The following is a 15,350-nucleotide window of genomic DNA, read 5'->3' on the forward strand; positions in this document are numbered from 1 at the left end:
AGCAGCACAGCCCACCAGTAGAGCCAGACTGGTTGCTCCCAGAGCATATTAATTAGGCTTGAGTCTTTGTTTGTTTATTTATTAGAGACAGTGTCTCCCTCTGTCACCCAAGCTGGAGTGCAGTGGCACAATGATAGCTCATTGTAGCCTGGAACTCCCAGCCTCAAGAGATCCTCCTGCCTCAGCGTCCCAGGTAGCTGAGATCACAGGGACATGCCATCATGTTTGGTTATTTATTTTTTGTAGAGATGGGGTCTCACCGTGTTGCCCAGGCTGGTGTCAAACTGCTGGCTTCAAACAACTCTGCCACCTGGGCCTCTTAAAGTGCAGGGATTATAGATGTGAGCCACAGAGCCTGGCCTGGCTTTAGTTCCTAGATGGCTAGCCTCCATCCCCAGCCTCAAGGCCCCTTTTAGCAAAGCTCAGGCACTAGACTTGTACATCCAGGCTTTCAAACAATGACTCAGTGCAGCCTCAAATCCTACCCTAAAGCTCTGCCCAGATGAAGAGGAAAAACTCAACCACACATTTCCACCAAGCAAGAAAAAATGTTCAACATCACTAATCATTAGGGAAATGCAAATTAAAACCACAGTGAAATATCATCTCATACCCATCGAAATGGTGATTAAATGTCTTATTAAAAAGACGAAGATTACACATGCTGTTGGTGAGAATGTAAACATAGCCATTATAGAAAACAGCATGGAAGTTCTTCAAAAAACTAACAATAGGATTACCATATAATCCAGAAACTACATTGAAGAGATATCTGCATGCCCACATTCATTGCAGCACTATTCACAATAGCCAAGTTATGGAATCAACTGAAGTGTCCATCAGCAGATGAATGGATAAAGAAAATGTGGTATATATACTGTATTAGTCCATTTTCAGGCTGCTGATAAAGACATGCCTGAGACTGGGTGATTTATAAAGGAAAGAGTTTTAATTGACTCACAGTTCCATACGGCTGGGGAGTTCCATAGTCATGGTGGAAGGCAAAGGAGAAGCAAAGTTACGCCTTACATGGCAGCAGGCAAAGAGAGAGTGAAAGCTAAGCAGAAAGGGAAACCCCTTATAAAAGTATCAAATCTCATGAGACTTATTCACTACCAAGAGAACAGTATGGGGGAAGACCCACCCCCTGCTTCAATTACCTCCCACTGGGTCCCTCCCATGAAACATGGGAATTGTGGGAGCTATAGTTCAAGATGAGATTTGGGTGGGAACATGGCCAAATCATATTATATATGCAATAGACTACTATTCAGCCACAAAAAGGAAGAAAATTCTTTCATCTGCAACAGCATGGATGGACCTGGAGAACATTATGCTAGGTAAAAAGTGAGTCTGAGAAAGACAAAAACCACATGTTCTCACTTATATGTGGAATCTGTAACAACTGAATTCATAGAAGCAGAGAGTAGAAGCGTGGTTACCAGAGGATAAGGGTGGTAGAATGGGGCAATGTCAGTCAAAGGATAGAAAGTCACAGTTAAACAGGAGGAATAAATAAGTATTTAAGATGATGGGTATATTCATTCATTTGATACAATCATTGCACAACATACATATGTCGTGACATCACTGTGTATCCCATAATTCTATACAATTACAATTTGTAAAAAACAAAATTAAAAATAATTTTAAAAATATTTTGTTTGGCCGGGTGCGGTGGCTCAAGCCTGTAATCCCAGCACTTTGGGAGGCTGAGGCGGGTGGATCACGAGGTCAGGAGATCGAGACCATCCTGGCTAACATGGTGAAACCCCGTCTCTACTAAAAATACAAAAAACTAGCCGGGCGTGGTGGCGGGCGCCTGTAGTCTCAGCTACTTGGGAGGCTGAGGCGGGAGAATGGCGTGAACCCGGGAGGCGGAGCTTGCAGTGAGCCGAGATCATGCCACTGCACTCCAGCCTGGGAGACACAGCGAGACTCTGTCTCAAAAAAAAAAAAAAAAAAAAAAAAAATATTTTGTTTGGGATTTTGCGTCTATGTTTATGAGTAAGATTGGCCTGTAGCACTCCTTTCTCATGTGTTTTTTAATCTAGTTTTAGCATCAAACGTTATGCTGACTTCATAGAATGAGTTAGATAGGAATCCTTCTTCAATTCCCTGGAAATGGACCCGAGATTGAACTAATCTGTCCCTTAAGTGTTTGCTTAGCTATAAATATACAAGGGGCTGGGCACAGTGGCTGATGCCTGTAATCTCAGCACTTTGGGAGGCCGAGGTGGGCGGATCACCTGAGGTCAGGAGTTTGAGATGAGACCAGCCTGGCCAACATGGTGAAATCCCGTCTCTACTAAAAATGCCAAAAAATTAGCTGGGCGTGGTGTAATCCTGGCTACCTGTAATCCTGGCTACTCGGGAGGCTGAGGCAGGAGAATCGCTTGAAGCCGGGAGGCGGAGGTTGTAGTGAGCCAAGATGGCGCCATTGCACTCCAGCCTGGGCAACAAGGGAGAAACTGCACCTCAAAAAAATAGATAAATAAATAAATAAACAAACAAGACACTGCATCTGGGGCCTCCTTTGTGAAATTATATCTGTCTTAGTCAGCTCAGGCTGCCAGAACAGAACAGCATAGACAGAGTGACTTAAACAATAGAAATTTATTTTCTTGCTATTCTGGAGTCTAGAAGTCCCAGGTCCTGAAACCAGCATGGTTGGCTTCTGGTTGGGGCTCCTCCCTGTCTTGTAGAAGGCAGTCTTTTCAATGTGTCTTCACGTGGCAGGAAGAGAGACAGTGCAAGGTTTCTGGTGTCATTTCTTATGGGGGCCCAGCCCATCCTGAGGACCCCACCTTCATGACTTGATCTAACCCTGACTACTTCCCAGAAGCCCCATTTCCAAATACTGTCACAATGGGGATTAGGGCTTCAACATATGACATGTAAGAGGACACATTCAGTCCACAGCAATGTTAAACAACTTGTAACGTTTCCTTAATAATTGTAAAATAATTTATTATTTCTATTCCTACTTGAATATATTTTTCATTGTGCCTATAATTTTAAATTTTTTAGCATAAAAGATGATCTCCTTAGTTTATTATTATAATCTCTTCTCAATGTGCAATTAGTTCTTCATTCTCATGCTTAATATTTTGGTATATACCTTTGCACCTTCTTTCTACTTTTCTGGATTAATTTTGCCAAAGTTCTTTTTTCAACTTCATTAATATATTTCAGATAGCCAAAAGAGGTTTGTAGATCTTTTCTATAATTTCCTTATTTTCTACTTTATTGATTTCTGCTATTGCCTTTAGTTTGTCCAATATAGTTTGTTCTAAAGAAAAGACATTATGAATTTTTTTTTTTTTTTTTTTTTTTTTTTTTTGGACAGAGTCTTGCTCTGTTGCCAGCCTGGAGTGCAGTGGCACGATCTCGGCTCGCTGCAACCTTTGCCTCCCAGGTTCAAGCGATTCTCCTGCCTCAGCCTCCTGAGTAGCTGGGACTACAGGCATGTGCCACCATGCCCAGCTAATTTTTGTATTTTTAGTAGAGACAGAGTTTCACCATGTTGGCCAGGATGGTCTTGATCTCTTGACATCGTGATCCTCCCGCCTTCACCTTCCAAAGTGCTGGGATTACAGGCGTGAGCCACCACGCCCAGCCGTAAAAATTTTTAATCATTTTATTTCTTACTTTCACACTAATTTAAAGGAAGATAAAAAGATGACGAGTCTCTTATGGGTGTCCACCTGTACCAGTTGTCAGCTTATTGCCTCTCTGCCACAAAACCACTGTTCATTGCCCTGCTGAGGATACTGGAGCTGGAGCTACTAAATAGTCTTCCTTTGCCGTTAGAGGGTCTGGAAGGGATGCTGCAGGAAGAAGATTCTTCCTGTAAGGTGCCTGCTTTTTGTTCCTGTTGTTCCTACAGTGCAAGGCTAGGCTGTGGTACACCCAGTGGAACTCACTGCCAGCTGGTTTCAATGGCGTCCCTATGGATACTTCCCAGCATCTCCTATGGGTGATTTCCCATTGAGTCCTACAGGGACCCAAACCCACTTCCCAGAGAATTTCATCTCCCTCCAAATTCCTCATAAATGTCATAGGCACTGCAGCAGGGGATTTTCTGCCCACCAGCACCCCAGAGGGAGCTTTCCAGCTTCCCAGTCCCAGTCCTTGGCCTCCACCTGCTATAATGGAGCAGCTTAAGCCTGGGGCAACTCCGCTAACTTCAGCCTCCACTGGATTTTAATTTCATCCTCTCCATTGAGATCTGAATCCCATCCTTAGAGAGGGGTCCTCTTCCAAGTTGTTGTCTCCCTTAGCATTAGGTACTTTGTAGAACTCTCTTTTGTCCCCTTTTTAGTAGCTAATCCTCTGCAAAGAGACAATAATTTTTTTTTTTTGCATGAAACCTCCCTGTTCAAATTACTTGGTTGTTTCTGTTTTCTGAGTGAACCCTGACCGATACAAAACCCCCCACAAAATATATATATATATACAAGAATATTTATAGCATCACCATTTAATAGACAAAAATGGAAAGCTACTAAAATACCTATTGTCAGGCCTCTGAGCCGAAGCCAAGCCATCCCATCCCCTGTGACTTGCACGTATACGCCCAGATGGCCTGAAGTAACTGAAGAATCACAAAAGAAGTGCAAATGCCCTGCCCCGCCTTAACTGATGACATTCCACCACAGAAGAAGTGAAAATGGCCGGTGCTTGCCTTAAGCGATGATATTATCTTGTGAAATTCCTTTTCCTGGCTCATCCTGGCTCCAAAAGCTCCCCCACTGAGCACCCTGTGACCCCCACTCCTGCCCGCCAGAGAACAACCCCCCTTTGACTGGAATTTTCCTTTACCTACCCAAATCCTATAAAACGGCCCCACCCTTATCTCCCTTCACTGACTCTCCTTTCGGACTCAGCCCGCCTGCACCCAGGTGATTAAAAAGCTTTATTGCTCACACAAAGCCTGTTTGGTGGTCTCTTCACACAGACTCGCATGACGTTTATTAATAATAGAAAGGTAAATTAATTACAGTGTATTTATACAGTATATACTTGATTTCTGTTGATGTATAACAAATTACCTCAAACAAAGTCACTTAAAATAGCACACAGTTATTTATTTCTTATTTTTTATTTTAATTTTAAGTTCTGGGGACATGTGCAGGATGTGCAGGCTTGTTACATAGGTAAACGTGTGCCATGGTGGTTTGCCGCACCTATCAACCCATCACCTAGGTATTAAGCCCTACATGCATTAGCTATTTTTCCTAATGGTTTCCCTCCTCCCACCGCACCCCCGATAGACCCCAGTGTGTGTTGTTCCCCTCTCTGTGTCCGTGTGTTCTCATGGTTCAGCTCCCACTTACAAGTGAGAACATGTGGTATTTAGTTTTCTGTTCCTGTGTTAGTTTGCTAAGGGCAATGGCTTCAAGCTCCATCCGTGTCCCTGTTATGCCCAGACCCTCTATTCCCCAAAGAAGACCACCAGAGTCCAGAGTCAAAGCCAAGCGGCAAGGATCTTTATGACAAGTTCGAACTTGTCCCTCCATTACACAGCATACAAGAGGGCCCCGAACAATGCGAGTGTTTGCTTTTTATAGCCCGAAAGTTACAGGGGAACAAAGGAATTCTTTTGGTTCCCGCGCTTTCAGTAAAACTTTGAACGGCTGCCTCCTTATCGGAGACTTTTCCAGGTGGTGTCTGTACTGGGCTCAGGAAGTTTGAGAGACATATGGCGATATGTGGTGGGATGGGAGGATGGGATGTGTTTGTACTGGGCTCAGGAAGTTTGAGAGATATATGGCGATATGTGGTGGGATGGGAGGATGGGATGTGTTTGTATTGGGCTTGTTTGTTTTGAGCCCGGGGCTGAGGAATGTGCCCGGCTCCTCTCATCCCTACAAAGAACATGATCTCATTTCTTTTTATGGCTGCATAGTATTCCATAGTGTAAATGTACTACATTTTCTTTATCCAGTCTCTCACTGATGGGCATTTGGGTTGATTCCACGTCTTTGCTATTGTGAATAGTAAAACAGCACACATTATCCATAGTTTCCCTGGGTCTGGAGTCTTAGCACAACTTAACCGGGTCCTCTGCTCAGGGTCTCACAAGATTTTAATCAAGGTGCGGGCCAGGCTGTGCTCTCATCTGAGGGCTGTATTGGGGAAGAATCTGCGTCTAAGTGCATTCAGGCTGTTGGCAAAATTCCCTTCCTGTGGCTGTGTGACTGAGGACTCTGGCTTCTTACCGGCAGCCTGCAGTTCCCTGCCACATGGCCTTCTCCTTGGGGAATTTATAGCAGACCTGGTGGCTTCTTCAAGGCCAGCAGGATGGAAATGGCACTTCATCTTCTTTGACATATTCTATTGGTTAGAGACAAGTCACAGGTCTTTCCTCACTTGAAGGAAGGGGCCATGGCTCATTGTGGGCCTTTAGGGTGTGTCTGCCACAGAGTAGAATTCTTGATTGCAATGGGAATTAACATGGATGAAAAAAAACAATGCTGAGTCAAAGAAGCCAGACACCAAAGAGCATTTACTGTAGATTTCCAGTTATGTCCAGTTCAAATTCAGGCAAACTGATCTACATTGTTAGAAATTAGTGCAGTGGTTACCCTTGGGGGTTGTGTGTCATGCGCCTCCGTGTGAAGAGACCACCAAACAGGCTTTGTGTGAGCAATAAAGCTTTTTAATCACCTGGGTGCAGGCGGGCTGAGTCCGAAAAGAGAGTCAGCGAAGGGAGATAAGGGTGGGGCCGTTTTATAGGATTTGGGTAGGTAAAGGAAAATTCCAGTCAAAGGGGGGTTGTTCTCTGGCAGGCAGGAGTGGGGGTCACAAGGTGCTCAGTGGGGGAGTTTTTGAGCCAAGATGAGCCAAGAAAAGGACTTTCACAAGGTAATGTCATCACTTAAGGCAAGCACCGGCCATTTTCACTTCTTTTGTGGTGGAATGTCATCGGTTAAAGCGGGGCAGGGCATTTGCATTTCTTTTGTGATTTTTCAGTTACTTCAGGCCATCTGGGCATATACGTGCAAGTCACAGGGGATGCGATGGCTTGGCTTGGGCTCAGAGGCCTGGCAGTGTGTATTACTTGAAATGGGGCAAGTAGGGTACTGATAATGGCTTCTTTCTTGATCTAGATGCTGTTATTTGAGCATATTCACTTTGTGAAAGTTCATGGAGTGGTACTGTCAAGCTAATTTTTGTATTTTTAGTAGAGGCGGCATTTCATCTTGTTGGCCAGGCTGGTCTTGAACTCCTGACCTCAGGTGACCTGCCTGCTTCGGCCTCCTAAAGTGCTGAGATTACAGGCATGAGCCACTGCGCCTGGCCACCACTTTAATATCTCTAAATATCTGTCTTTTATTTATTTCCACTGTCACTGCCTTCACTCGAGTTTTCATCTTTTCTTATATATATTTTTTTTATTTTTATTTATTTATTTATTTTTGAGACTGAGTCTCACTCTGTTGCCCAGGCTGGAGTGCAGTGGTGCGATCTCAGCTCACTGCAAGCTCCGCCTCCTGGGTTCACTCCATTCTCCTGCCTCAGCCTCTTGAGTGGCTGGGACTACAAGTGCCTGCCACAACTCCCTGCTAATTTTTTTGGTATTTTAGTAGAGATGGGATTTCACCACGTTAGCCAGGGTGATCTTGATCTCCTGACCTCGTGATCAGCCCACCTTGGCCTCCCAAAGTGCTGTGATTACAGGCGTGAGCCACTGCACCTGGCCTTATATTTTTATTTTTGTAATAGTTTCTCAATAGGTCTAATATACAACACTGCACCTGACACATTTTCAAAACCAGTTACCTACACTTCTTTCAAGGTGATCTAGTTTAAATTATCAGAAGATCCTCTTACCACCTTCAAAGAGCCCTAGAAACCTATGGACTCTGTCAATTAAAATAGTAACTACCGTCCTGGGTGGAGGTGTGTGGGACTATATACTACAGCTGTGCAAAAGTTGTTTCCCAATTGCCTCCACCTCTGAGACTATATTGAGTTCAGTGCCAAATGCTGTAAAATCTACAAGTTAAAGATAGCTTCAGGATACGTAATGATTTCTTCGAAAGCAAAAGAGGTTATTCATCAGCTAGGTGCTCACCTCTGGCAATAGAATGATACATAAGTCAAGTATCACTGGCCAAGCGGCTCTTTCCTTTGAAGCTGTATATTTCTCCACAGCAGTCAAGGAGTGACCACAGGCATCTTCGCACTCACCCTTTTAGTGTCTGATTTTTACAATGTGTATTTCCCCTGCAAGTTGTGTTTCAACTGACATTTTACGTTATCTTATCCTGGAGAAGTGAAGAAGTACTATTATCATCATATTTCTTTGTTCTTCTGTTTGTGTTTTGTTCCTTGGGTGTCTGGATACCAGTGGCTCTTTTATAAAATCACTGAAACTCCAGTGAGGGCTTGATGAGTGGTAAGGCCCATAGTCAGGACTCTGTTCACGTCTCCTCTCATATCACATCTTGCGATGCCTCCCGTTTTGTCTCACCCTTCCATTTAGACATTTCCTTTCTCCATGAAAACTCCTGACATGCTCTCCTAAAAGCAAAGTCCCAGCTCCAGCACCTACGCCTGCAATTATAAGACTATATTGATGATAGGATAAAGTGAATGGTGCTTTGTTTTTTGAAGAAACTGACAAACTCATTCCAAAATGAATATGGAATGCCAAAGTCCTAGACTGACCAAAACAGGATTGAAAAAGAAGGCAATGGTAGAAGACCTCTGCTACATTATTTTAAGACTTATGATAAAGCTACAGTAGCCAAAGCATTGTGGCACTGGGATTAGTATAAATAGCTAAGCCAAGAGAAGAGAACACACAGACATAAAGAGACCCACACATATACTATCCATTGATATTTTTTAAATCAAGAAGCCAAGTCAGTTAAATGAACAACATAATTTTTTTTTGAGACAGAGTCTCACTCTGTTGCCCAGGCCGGAGTGTGGGGTACAGAGTGCAATGGTACGACCTCGGCTCAATGCAACCTCCGCTTCCCAGGTTCAAGCAATTATCCTGCCTCAGTCTCCTGAGTAGCTGGGATTACAGGTGTGTGCCACCATGCCCAGCCAATTTTTGTATTTTTAGTGTAGATGGGGTTCCACCATGTAGGCCCGGCTGGTCTCGAACTCCTGACCTCAAGTGGTCCTCTCGCCTCGGCCTCCCAAAGTGCTGGGATTACAGGTGTTAGCTACCATGCCCAGCCAAGGAAAATATTTTTAACAAATATTAAGGCAACAGGATGTTCAATGGGAAAAAGCCTCAACTACTACTACTTAACTCCATTTATAAACACTAATTTGAGATCATACATTTAACTATAAATGTAGAACCATAAAACTTCTAGATGCAAACATACTCCACAACCTTGGGACAGGTGAAGATTTCTTGGGAAAAAAACACAACAAAAACTAACCATAGAATAGAAAACTAATAAATCAAAGTTGTCAAAATGGAAGTATCTCTTCATCAAAGGACAATATTAATGTTTTCTAACTCCTAACACTTATATCTTAAATTCATACTGTGGCCTTTCCATTGGGAGCTGCCTTAAATTTTATTAAGATAAAATCCTACGTTATACATTTCTATATTTATATGTCTCAGTTCCCCCATCATGGTCTCTCCTGCTTCTTTCATTTACTCTGATTTTTCAACCAGATCTTCCTCTTTCAAGCTGCTCATTACTCTTGAAAGTATAACCCTAATTTGCTGTATGCTTATTCTTAGTAATGACAGTTTTTAATGGAATTCAGGAATCATAAACTAACACCTAGACGTAAATTTGGCCCAAATACTTGGATTGTTTGGACAAAATATACTTTTAAAAAATGATATGGCTTTATATAGGAGACTCCGTCTCCAACAGATCAAAGCTTCTACCAGTCTTATGATAGAACAGTGTGCAGATTCTCTTGCATGTGTTTTAATGACCTGACTCTTGAAATCCTTTGGGTTTGACCCTCATTGTTGGAGGTCTGACTAGTGGTTTCCCTCAGACACTAGTGGGCTAGCAAGAGGTAAGCTGGAAAGAATGAATCTCTCTCTGCATAGGCTGAGGTTAAAAGGGCCTTCCTGCTGAGGGAGGACTCTGGAGGTTCATAAACTTTCCTCAGGGCATGAGAATCTGAGAGAGCTGGTCAGTCCTCTTGTATATGGGAAGGTAGCGATTCCATTCAAGTTGCTGAGGGCACTTAGGAGGCAGTAGGACTGACTTACCTAGCTCAGGGAACAGTGAGAGAGCTGGCTAGGTGAGCTGTGATCTCCACAACACCCCACTTCAAAGCCAGCCCTTCACCACTTCCACCTCTCCTAGGCTACAGAGACCCAGCAATTCAATTGTAGCTTATAAACTACATTCCCCTCTAGTCAAGAAATATGGGAAATATTGTATGTAATTCTACATTCTTGAGTAGCCTCAGAGAGTAATCAAGACAGGCAAGGGGCTTACAGTAGCTGTGGGGATCAAATTATTGCCACAATTTTCCCAACTCCTTTAAATTTTATAATCTCCTCTCTTAATGAACTACTTTCTGAAGGAAGGCTATCATAATCGTCTGAAAAGATAAACAAAGAAAGAGTTTCAACAGTAGCAGTATCCACAGAAGTGCAGTTCTAAATTCTGGTGGGTATCTGGACCAGATAACGAAGTTAAGTAACTCTTACATTATTTTATTGGAATAGGAAGTTTGGAATTTGATGAGGCTTTAGTACACTATGCTGATGAAGGGAACACTGGGTTTTGCCTTCAGTAAAGTGTATTTTAAAAATAGTTTTAACATCTTATTTTCCACATATTTTCCACAACGTTTCTTTAAGTTTTGTCCTAGTAATAATTTAAGAATTGAAATGAGTTTATTAAAATGAGATGGAGCAGGATGAATTCACATTGAGTAATCCAAATTCCAAAACAATTTTCTGTGCTCTGAATCATGGTTACAATTTGTGATCAGATTCCTTTTTATCTGAGCTGAATTCTGAATTTAACTCATGGACTTACTGGTTATTTTTCCTCAAATCTTAATCTGTGATTTCCTTGCAAGCATTTTTGGCATTATAAGTGAAAAATAGGTAAACAAATATGGCAACCGTAAGCACGGAACGGAGACCCATTGTGTGAACTCCTGTAGCTATGTTTTAGGAAAAAATAAGCACCGAGGGTCCATGTGCACTATGCTTTAGTGAATATTGACCCTTCCTGGAACCAGGAAGAGCTATTTCTGTCTCTGAGTTGATCTGTCGGTCAGATTGGTAAGCAACTGATCTTTGCAGTTTGGCGCTTGAGCAGAAATGAACTGTTGACTAAGGCTGAGGCAGGCTCTTGAGGCCATTCAACCCCCTTTAAAGGAGAGATGCTGGCCCTGTACTGGTGAATGGACCGAAGGAAAGAAAGGTCACTGAACCAAGAGAGACCAAAGGCAAACCCTGACTTGGGCAGCTCCTGGGCTACAGAGGGCCCTCGGGACAGAGTCCTGATGCAAACCAGCTACTGCTTTAATACCCTGAGTGTTTGATTCCTGGAAAAGTGAATCTTGCCTCTCAGCCGGTCTGGGACTGTAGATGTACCATGCAGTTTTTAAACACTCAATTCAATGTCCTGAAGCTGAATCATTTTTGTACCTTCCAGGCAGTGAGGCTGATGTCCCTGTGACTCCTTGATTCTGGGGGGAAAGTGAGCCTCTATTCTGTCTTGTAGTAACTCACCAACCATATCAGGCAACAATAATGTAGGTGAAACTAGGCCTCATATAAAAAAAAAAATAACACCAGGTGGCTCTGGATAGGGTCCCACCCTGCCTCGATAGGGTCCCACCCTGATAGGGTCCCACCCTGCCAATTCCGGGAAACAACCTCATGGGGTCCCACCCTGCCAATTCCGGGGGTCCCACCCTGCCTCGAAGTTCCCGGAATCAGCAACTCCAAGAAAAAACCTCATAAGGTCCTGCTCTAACCAATTAGAACAAGACACCTTGCTCAGGCCATAGCTAGACTCAATTACCACGCGCCTAAAGCTTTGTTTGAATTTCGCGCCTTAAGCTGTGTTTGAACTTGTGTTTGCCTATATAAACAACCTGTAACAAGCACTCGGGGTCCCAGGGCCAACTTAGAGCTTGGGACCCTAGCGCGCTAGTAATAAATAACTCTCTGCTGTGAATCTCGTGTCGGTGATCCTTCGCGGCGACCCCTGCCCAGGAGGGAATCGACAGTTCGGTTCCAACATAGGCATGAAAATTGCATCAGCCTATGACTTGCATGTCAACGTATGTGTGGGCACTTCGATTGCTCTGGTGTGAACCTCATCAGATTCTGTAACAGACTTGGGCTCTCAGCTCTATTCTAATGCTACATTTTTATAGTCACATACAGAGGCTTCATTTGCAAACCTGAGAATGAGTTCCTGGGTTCCCATGAGACTGCATAGTGATATTAGAAGTTATGAAAAAGGGAGGAATCTAAACCTTCATCTTCATGCTCCAAAGTCATTCAGTCACATGGGTGACCTCTCCCAGTTCTAGGAAAACCAGAGAATATTTGCATATATTCTTTATTCATCACCCATCCTTTTAGAGTCATGTTTTCTTTCTGATAATACGGACTGTTAAGAAGAGTCACGGCCGGGCACGGTGGCTCAAGCCTGTAATCTCAGCACTTTGGGAGGCCGAGACAGGTGGATCACGAGGTCAGGAGATCGAGACCATCCTGGCTAACACGGTGAAACCCCATCTCTACTAAAAAATACAAAAAACTAGGCGAGGTGGCGGGAGCCTGTAGTCCCAGCTACTTGGGAGGCTGAGGCAAGAGAATGGTGTAAACCCGGGAGGCGGAGCTTGCAGTGAGCTGAGATCTGGCCACTGCACTCCAGCCTGGGCGACAGAGCAAGACTCCGTCTCAAAAAAAAAAAAAAAAAAAAAGAAGAGTCACTAATTAGCAATTTTTCTTATTACAAATACATGATGACTAATGATATTAATATTCTAGTTCATTCAAGCTAATGGTGGACGGAAGTTTTTGGCTACCTACGTGGACAGTGTCCATTGAGAAACAGCCTCTCCTGTTTAGCCCCTGCTGTTTGTGCCCCACTGAGAGTCATGGGACAAAGAAAAGTGATATTTATACTTTGTCGTTTGTTCCAGTACATCTTTTATCATCAATACTTACTTATTACTTCCCAAAAGGAAGTGTGAACCTTGGTAGCTTGAATTACCTTTCCACCTGCAACATCACTAAATTAGTATAATCCATACAATATCACTTCATTACAAATTATTCCCATTATCATTTAGTTTCCAAACATTTTCCAATTAGAAACAAGTTGGTAGTTATGTCCCACAATTTAGTAAATAGTATTCAATTTGGGAAGTAAAATATTTCTATTTTATTTGTAAAAGTCAGTATATAGTTTCATCATAATATTTTAAAATATTATAATTATAACCTCTACATATAACCCAACTTCTACTATCATCGTTTGTTTATTTACAACTGTCCTTTACTTTTCAGGAATGTTCTCAGCCCAGCCTCTCCTATAAGCAGCTGCTCAACAAGAGCTAAGATCTTTTTTTTAAACCAAGATTCACTTCTTTTTCTTTTTTCTTTTTGTTTGTTTTTATATTTCTTTATTTTTTAAATTTAAATAGTTTTGGGGAAATTTAATTTAATTTTGGAGGGTTTTGGTTACATGGATAAGTTCCTCAGTGGTGATTTCTGAGATTGTGGTGCACCCCTCACCTGAGCTGTGTACACTGTACCCAGTGTGTAGCCTTTTATCTCTCATGCCCTCCCACCCTTTCCTCTGAGTCCCCAAAGTCCATTATATGATTCTCATGCCTGTGAGTCCTCATGAGACCTAATATCTTAAAATGGGAATTTTCTCAGTTCTCTTCCATTAGTTTTATCTTCACTACCTACACACAATTTCAGATTTACCCTTCTGTGATAAGCTCTCTTTTTTGGTATATGCCTGTTGCTCCAAATCCTTATTTCATTAATATCTACCCAAATTTATAAGGGTATAGCTAACATTTCTTTATAAGAATCAAGGTAAGGGGAAATGTCTTTGAAGAAAAATTAAGAATAATGGCATAGTAATTTCCTTAGAAGTCAACTACAAACTTACAGATAATGGCAACTTCTAGCTCAAAGATTCTATGTTTTTAAAGCAGAAAGATAAATGAAATGTAAATTGAGAAAAGTACCTTAACAAGTGTGATGCGTGTGTCTAAGATCCCATGCAAAGAAAATTTAAAAGACAAAAGGAAATCTGGAGAGATCTAGATGCATTTTCTGTCTCTGGAACAGATGAGGTTAATATGTAGGTAGGACATGAGACAGAATGAGATACCCGAGAGAATGAACCCATAACTCTATAGAGAACAGAACAGCAAAGGGGGAAGAAGCAAAATTATGAAACGAGGGCGAGTTTCCAAGGAACAAGAAAAGAAAGAGCACAATTGTGTGGGGGAAAAATGAGACAAGTTAAAGTCTGAAAGGAGATGCATCTTGCCAGAGATTTGCAATTACATAAGGCAAAAGAGAAGGACCAAGGAAATGTTTTCTCTCTAATAGTCAGGGAGAAAAAGCTGTTAACAGAGGGTTGTGAAAAGGCAGATGCTTTTCATGTATCCTTTCCCTCTTTCTCCTTTCCAAAAACTGCAGCTGTTGTCAGTTAACCAGACAGGAGACCATTTGAATGTGGAACACCAAACAAGAATAGGGAAATCAGTAATTAGAGTATATTTTTCTAAAATCTAGATCTACTCAAATGTGCAGGTCTAAGGGTCTTAGGAACTCATAGATAGGACTATGGAACTCTTACTCTCTGTCTTTGAGATATCCTGTAGGATAGTTTCTGCTTCTGAAGCCCCAAACCAGAGTGTGCATGTGTACGTGTGTGTATGTGTGTATGTTTAGTATGAATATTAATATAGAATACAATAGTATTCATAGTCATATATATTTTATCTTCTATATAAAAATGTATAGAAGAAAAGGTGTAACTTTGATTACTAGAATGGATAGATTCACCTTAATCCTTTCAGAAGTGTTAGAAAACTAAGTATTTACAATTTACCTTCCCAGGTATTGAAAATATAATCACAGTTAAGATGTCTAGAAACATTTTGAGTTTTCTTAAGTGATTATTAAAGAAAATTTGGTGTCCTTCACTAAAGAATGTAGTTTCCAACTTACAAATTCAACACCTGAAACAGTTAATATAGTATGCAATATACATTCATTCATGAATAAAATAAGCATGTATCCAGATCTCACATGAAGTACAATCTAGGGAAGGTAACATTACATTTCTGATATTTCTTTGATTGTTTTCTCCCCTCTCTTCTCCATTATCTTT

Source organism: Macaca thibetana, chromosome 4 (genome assembly GCF_024542745.1).
Source record: "Macaca thibetana thibetana isolate TM-01 chromosome 4, ASM2454274v1, whole genome shotgun sequence".
In the NCBI taxonomy this organism is placed as follows: Eukaryota; Metazoa; Chordata; class Mammalia; order Primates; family Cercopithecidae; genus Macaca; species Macaca thibetana.